This window comes from Narcine bancroftii, unplaced genomic scaffold (genome assembly GCF_036971445.1).
Source record: "Narcine bancroftii isolate sNarBan1 unplaced genomic scaffold, sNarBan1.hap1 Scaffold_216, whole genome shotgun sequence".
Lineage (NCBI taxonomy): Eukaryota > Metazoa > Chordata > Chondrichthyes > Torpediniformes > Narcinidae > Narcine > Narcine bancroftii.
In genome coordinates, this window is record NW_027211951.1 from 129,558 (window position 1) to 137,666 (window position 8,109).

Sequence of the window (8,109 nt, forward strand, 5' to 3'; positions counted from 1 at the left end):
CAACCAGAATTGCATGAAATACTCAAAATGTGGTCTAACCACATTTATACTTTAAGCCCTGCTCAATAAAGAATACTTTCTTTAACACTGTACACTTGTGTTGCCACTTTCAAGGAGCTAAGACTTACACTCCAAAGTCCCTCTTTGCAACACTACTGCATGTCCTCTCAAAGTGCAAGACACTTGTCCAGATTAAACTCCATCTGCCATTTCTCTGCCCACATTTATAAGTTATCTGGTTTGCAATGGAGAATACGAGGGGACCTGGGTAAATCAGCAGGAGACAGAATGAAACATGGGGGGGGGGGGGGTGGGCAGGTTACCATTGAGTCATAGGACTACACAAATGAAATAAGAGATGGTTCCTCTGGATTTGACCTCACCCGGACAGTGGAGGAGGCAGAAGACAAAGGTCAGTGTGGGAATGGAATGGAACTTAAAACAGCTTGTGACCACGAGCCAAGATGGCCATTGTGATCAAATGGAGCCCAGCCAATCAGTCATTAACTCTGAATTGGATTTACTGCCACAGAGGAGGATACTTGAAGAGCACGGACATGGTCAGTGGAGATGAATGTGAAACTTTACCCTGCAAGAGAATGGTTGTTTATGTCCCTGGATGGTGGTGACTGATGCAGGTTGGAAAAAATGACCAAGACTGGAGAGGAATGCGTGGGGAGAGATGAGCGAACTCGAAAGTCTGGATGAAAGCAGACCCTGACAAAAACAGAATGTGGGGAGGGGATGATGCAACTCCATCGTGTTGTTGTTGGCCGAAACGATCAAGTTACTGGCTACAACACATGCTGGGGATTGCATGTGGTAATGAGGAGTCTGTAATTTGTTAAAAGATCTGACTGCTAAATTCATCACCAATGAGTAGGAAAGCAGCTTCAGTCCACTCACCCACTCAGAAAGATTTAGTTCATAAACAAAACAATCTTTCAACAGGGACAGGTGCAAAGGGCTTTTCATTTTGTCTTACCTTCAACATACTTTGAAGTTCCCCACTGTAAATGACTCCAAATTCAATTCTGGTGGAAGAGTAGGAGCCAATGCCTTGCCAAATCAGATGAGCCTTATTCTGGGTATCTATTTCGACTTTCACACCATTAAATGCAAGCCCCAGTTGTTGATTCCCAACCATTTTCTATCCTTATCCTTATGTGTAACAAATACAAATTATAATTTTGCAACCACCCCACCTGAAATTGAAACAAACAACAGCTAATTTTTCCATGTATAAATTCCATACAAAATAATTTCCCCACATTTTAACTTCACTGTGGCCACTGACGGATAACTTCTGCCCATCAGGAAACTGCACCAGCCACTACTGATTCTTCAATATTACTGGAAGACATGAGATCATATTTAACACACACAATATTTCTTTTCTTACTGACCAGAACTATGAAGCATAGTGTAAAAATGAGGAAAGCTCAAGTCAACCAAGAGATACAAACTTCCGACTGCAATGTTGCTGAGCACATTTGTTACATTATTGAAATGTCTCAGTGCTTACGACAGATATTCACAGTCAAGCAATAACAGAAATAACAGAATATTTCAGCATACGAGAAGCCCTTTGGCCCATGATGTGCCAACCAAGATATTTCCACCAAAAAAAAACATTTCTCTTTCATCCAAGTATGCCCAAGAGTCTCTTAAATGTCCCTTACGTGATATCTGCTTGGATAATGACATTGGGCCTGTTCAAAGTAGGACATGGCTTCTACCAGCAGGAGATTCTAGTTGAGGAAAATATTGATAGATGGCTGGCCATATACATTTCCTAAAAATTAATACCCTCTCCCTCTCAACACCACATTCAGCCCCGTGACATCTTCCTAGGTTACATTACTGGGATCACCAAAGACCTGACCCATTTTCCATCTCTCCTTGCAATGCCAATATGGCAGCTGCCATTGAGAACTGACCAATCACATTAATTCAGGAGGCAAGATGAAAATCATCCTGACATCCTGCTTAAAAATAAGGCTAAACAAACCTTCACAATTTTGTCACTTCATTTTTAATTCGATTCCCATGGCACATTAACAAAAAAGGTCCCAACCATTTGCTCACCAAATGAAGAGCAAAATCATGATCCCTGATAATGAAAGCCCATAACCTTCAATGTTACACAGATATTCAAGGTAGTCTTCTGTCATAAACGTGAATGAAACATTGAAAGTATTTCCCCCTGACAAATGCTGAGATTGTGGCAGGCCGAGGCACCGCACGAGCAACAGGCCGAATCACTGCAACACGCAGTCAGTCCAAGAAGGCACAGGTGCCCCTTCACTGCAATGAAGAAGCCAGTGCCTCACGCTACGTGCGGGCTAAGGAGCCCTTCACTTCCACGTTGAAATGACGTCACTTCTGGAAGTCGGGATGGGGGGGGGGGATATCACCAGAAGTGGGCGGACCAGCGAGCACACTTGGGGAATTCAAACGAATAAAGCCAGTCTTTCTTTGACATTCAGCTTGTGTGGACGTCTCTTTATTTGGTAGCGCTGCCACAGCAGACGCTACAATATGATGGATGAAATTCTTATTTGATGCGACCACACAGGTGTGCAAGTTACATCAACCTCAATAGAAAAAATGACAAGAAATGCCAGAGATAATAAATTCAAAAGGATTGGTGAAATCTTTACTATATATTGTTTACACCAAAGTCCCTGTCATTTTCAAGGCATTCTGAGAAGCAACTTAGAAACATTACATTTTAAACACATGATATGTCAGGATGAGAAGGATTGTTCAAGGGACACAAGTTTAAAAAATGACATCTAACTTTATGAAGAATGGAATACAACAACAGGAAAAACTGATTGAATCAGACAAATTCTATGAGCATTGTCGAGCAGAGAAAAATGGATTAGTTTTCCATCCCTGACTAAGCTACCCCATTACCACTGCAGGTACTCTCCGTCTTACGACCGTAATTGAGACTGAAGGATCAGTTATATCTCAAAATGGACGCAAGTTCGAATTTTGTCCCCGTGTGTGAAGCACTGAAGTTTTAGAGCAGATTTTTAAAATCAAATGTTGTATTTGACATAGCTCAACAGGGATACAGGGTATGTCAGAAACAAAATGTGTGTATTTACTTTGTTAGTCAGTGTTTCGGGGTCCATAAGCTCCATTGGTCCCCTTGCCCGGCCCCAACCCTCCCCTTGCCCGGCCCCAACCCTCCCCTTTCCCGGCCCCACCCCCGCTCCTTGCCCGGCCCCACCCCCTCCCCTTGCCCGGCCCATCCCCTTGCACGGCCCCACCCCCTCTCCCCTTGCCACTCCACTCCCCCATCCCCTCTCCCTTTTCCCCTCCCCTCCCCTTGCCCCTCCCCTTGCCTGGACCCTCCCCCTCCCCTTGACCCACCCCTCCCCTTGCCCAGCCCCTCGCCCTCCCCTAGATGGGCCCCGCCCCCTCTCCCCTGGCCCCTCCCCTCCCCCATCCCCTCTCCCTTTTCCCATCCCCTCTCCCTTTTCCACTCCCCTCGCCCCACCCCTTGCCTGGCCCCTCCTCTCCGCTTGCCCAGCCCCTACCCTTGCCCGGCCCCACGCCCTCCCCTTGCCCGGACCCTCCCCTTTCCCAGCCCCGCCCCTTGCCCAGCCCCTCCCCTTGCCCTGCCCCTCCCCGTCCCCTTGCCCCGCCCATCCCCCTCACCCCTTTCCCCTTCCCTCCCCTGTCCTCTCCCCTTGCCCCTCCCCCGCACCCTCTCCCCTTGCATCTCCACTCCTCCCACCCCGCTCCCTTTACCCCTCCCCTCCCCTTGCCACACCCATTGCCTGGCCCCTCCTCTCCCCTTGCCCGGCCCCACCCACTCCCCTTGCCCGGCCCCTCCCACTCCCCTTACCCAGCCCCTCCCTTTGCCCTGCCCCTCCCCGTCCCATTGCCCCACCCCTCCCCTCACCCCTTCCCTCCCCCACCCCTCTCCCCTTGCCCCTCCCCTGCCCCCTCTCCCCTTGCCCCTCCCCTCCTCCGACCACTCTCCCTTTGCTCCTTCCCTCGCCTTGCCCCACCCCTTGCCTGGCCCCTCCCCTCCCCAGCCCGGCCCCTCCCACTCCCCTTGCCCAGCACCTCCCCTTGCCCGGCCACACCCTCTGCCCTGCCCCGCACCTCCCCCTCCCCGTTCCCCCGCGCCCTCCCGCCTCGCCCTGTCAGTGACATAAGGCGGCGCACCGACGCCTCGTCACCACCCCAAACCTCCGCCGGCCCAGCCGCTCCTGGGTGCGATCCGGCTGCCTGCGACTCACCCGATTTCCTGAAACCGCGCGGCTGAGGAAGGTGCCGGTTTCCGCCGCCAATTGCTTCCCGTTCAAGTCCACGGCAACGCGACGGACCCGGAGCAGACGAGCCGCCGTCAACACTCCGCCCGCACTCTCCATCCCACCCTCTCAAAGGAAGGGCCAATCAGCACGCAAATCCTCACATTAATCCAACCCTCCTTCAGCGTCCAATCGAATCGCCGCCTCACCGAGTCAACCCAATGGCTCGCGCCACTGAACCAGGAAGCGAGGGATCTCACATGTGCATCCAATGAGAAGCTCCAGACAGAAAACAGAGGCAGGCGAAGAAGACCCTTCGGCCCTTCCACCTCAACTACCCCAACAACTCAATCCCATTCTGGTGAAACACAGTTTCTCTTTATCTGAGCTCCAGGATTCCTCTGATCTCAAGAAATACATTGAACTCCAACTGCAAGTGAGATTATTGATTCTCTCCCTTTGTTCCTTTTTATCACCACTTTCCATTTCATGTCCTCTCCTTTTCTCCTAGTCTCTGCATCGAAGTTCCATGCATATGTCCCCTCCACGAATGTGAACGGCAATAAACGCATCACAAGTCCATGAAGCCCAATTTCAAACCTCCAGGATGGAGAATCCCAAGGATATTACATTTTCATTCAAGACATTTCTTAAAGTCGAAGCAGCAAGAGAGGAGATTTGGAAATTGGGACTCTTAGTTCCCGGCTCCTTTGCATTATCATCTCTGGATCTGTGTTGGATTTGTCCTTTGTGGTTTCAAATTGATCAATAATATATGTGTTAAAACGATCAGATGTTAATCCATAGGACCATGAGGGGCGAGTATAACACTGGGGACTCCCTCCTGCTCTCTGCCACCCCAAATATCGATGTGATCAACCGGGATCGTTGTCAAAATAAAATGTTGTATTTGACATAGCTTAAAAGGGATACAGGGTACGTCAGAAACAAATGTGCGTATTTACTTTGCCTTGCCCGGCCCCCACCCGTGCAACAGCATCTCCAGTTGGAAAGAGATCGAAGAATATCAGAGCCGGTACCATCAGCCCCAGGTACAGGGCAGGGGAGAATGTTAAACAATTGATGAATTGCTCATACAAATACACCACGACTTTACTATGTATTGAACAATACTGAGTTATTTTTCAGAATGGACCTCACCTGCATCATTTGTTTGTAAGTGTGTCCATCTGGTTGTGTGTTTGCATGGGCTTCCCCCAAGAACCCGGTTTCGTCGGGTTGTACTTGTACAATCAAATGGTAATAAATTTGAACTTGTACTTTGGAGTGGGTGCAGAGGAGATTTCCTGATTTGTCTCTCATGAAGCAAAGTTGAGTGAGTGAGGGCTTTTCTCTTTCCCCCCACTCCCCAAAATGGATTTTATCACAAATTATTTCCAAACAGGAAGACCGTTCCAAGGTTTTTCACCTCCTCGTGTTGCATCCATATATTCCCTTCACTGCATATTGCTGCATACGGACTCTGTTTAGCTGCATTGCCACCACCTTGTGGTTACACCCCCCACCCTCCCTCTGTTGTTGGAGGGGTTCCCTTGGTCTCAGTCCCTCATGCCCAGCAAAGGGAGGATTATGATCCATCCCATCATGCCCTCGTGTTGGCTGCACCAAGACGCCGTGCATTCCTCAGCATGCAGCCTGGAATGTGCCACTTGGCAGGTTCCCTCACTGACATCTCCGCGTGCTGAAAGACCAATAGGTTTAACATAGAACACGGAGCACAGTACAATCCCTTCGACCCTGGATGTTGGGCTGTCCGATGTATTCCCACCAAAATAAAAAATAACTAAACCTACCTCCCACATAACCCTCCATTCTTTTTCCTCCATGTGACTAATAGCCTCTTAAATGCCCCTATTGTTTCAGCCCTCACCACCACCCCTGGTTAGGCATTGCTGGGACCCACAACTCTGTGTAAAAGAAAATTCCCCTGATATCTCCCCTCAACATTCCTCCCTTTGTTTTGTATGGATGTCTTCTACTTTTTGCTATTCCCATCTGGTTTTAGGCGGACTACAGGGCATCTTAAACTGAGTTACTGGTATTCCAGCAGTTCTGGATGTCTGTCTCTGGATGCTCTCCTCAGGGACCACCCTGTAGTATCCTAGTCTCTCTGTCAGCAGGAATTCCATCCTGACAACTACCTGACGGCCTTGTGGTCAAAAGTGTTTGTCTCTGAAAACTTTTCCACGAAGGTGATGTGGCATTGTCCAGCTGACTGGCACCGGGACCAGGCCAATCCTTCAGAACACCTGAGACAGGTAGAACCTCGGCACATAGCGGCATTGGGGCCCTTGTACTTTGGTTCCACGCTCAGCCTGATGCAGCCGCACACAATGAGGGCACATTGGTTACACTATTACCCCCATTGTCTGGCGACAAACATGGTCCTTCTTCCCACTCTATCCATTTTGGACCCCACATGAAGAGGGAAACAGCTCTGCAGCTGCCAGGTTGGAGGGGTGGGACATGGGCCACACCTGCCCCATGTGCAGCAGTACCGAGAGCACCTTGCACCTGATGACCAGGTTCTTCCCCGTTACTGAGAGGGAGTGCCATTGGCACAGACCCAACTTCTGGTGGACCTTGACAATCCGCTCTGATCAATTCCTGTTCCACGCCTCAGCCCCTCCAAGCCAGTGGCCCGACACCTTCAGGTCATCAGATCTGACTGGAGGACAGCGGACTGTTTACCGAAGTGCACTGCTTCCCTCTTGTTCCAGTTTACTCTGGTTCCCGTTGCAGACTCAAACTGATCGCAGATGCTGATCAGTCTGTGGGACTGATCGTGTAGCTGTACAGACGGTGACCATGTACAGGGAAGCCTTGACCTGAGTGCCTCCGCTGCCTGGCAACGTCACTCCTGGCCTCGTCCTTCCTGATAGATTCAGCAAATGACTTCGCGCAAACACACAAATAAGACTGGAGAGATTGGGGAATCCTGCCTAACTCCAGACTTGATAGGGAAGCTACTTGTTTCCCACCCATTGATTGGACTGTGCTACGGTTGATCGTGTGGAGCAGTTTAATTTAATTCGGATTCCCTCCCCAAAACCCAGTTTGGAGAGCATGTCCATCATTTATGTGTGCGATATCCAATCAAAAGTTTTCTGCCTGGTCCAAGCTGACCAGGTGTACACCTCCTCTCCTGCACAAAGGTGATTGTATCCCTGAGGAGCAGAAGGCAGTCCAAGATTTTCCTGCCTGAACCATGCAGATTTGGTCTGGGTGGATCATCTGTCCTAAAGTAGACTTGACTCGATTGGCAAATGCCTTGGACAGGATTTTATACTTGGCTTTTAATTATGATATGGGTCTCAACTCTCGATACCCTCCTTAACCCTCGTTTGAAGACATGGGTAATGATGCCCTTCCACATGGTCTGACATGCTGCCTGCCAGAAGCATAGCATTGTAGACTTCCTGACCCACCCACTCCCAGACGTGAACAACACAGCCATCAACCCCAGCTGGGATGTCTGTACTGCTCCGTCTCCTGCAATTGGGGCTTTCTTCTCCACCAGCCCCACAAGACAACCCAGACTCCTGGACAGAAGGCAGAGTTATAGAGAGATGACGGGAAGTTTCAGAAGGGTGGTGTCTATCCAGGAGCCAAGAAGAGCAGGGAACCCAAGTGGAAGGGGGGTGAAGTGCATTCGAGGGTGTGCCAGCAGGACGTTGCTGAGGGTGTGGATTCCCTCGGGCTGTTGAGGGGAGAAGGCGCTGGTCGTTCCAATGGTTTAGGTGAGGCCAGGGCCCAAATGCGAAGGGGCGCAGGTCATCAAGGCAGACCTAACAGGTGACTGGAAGTGTCA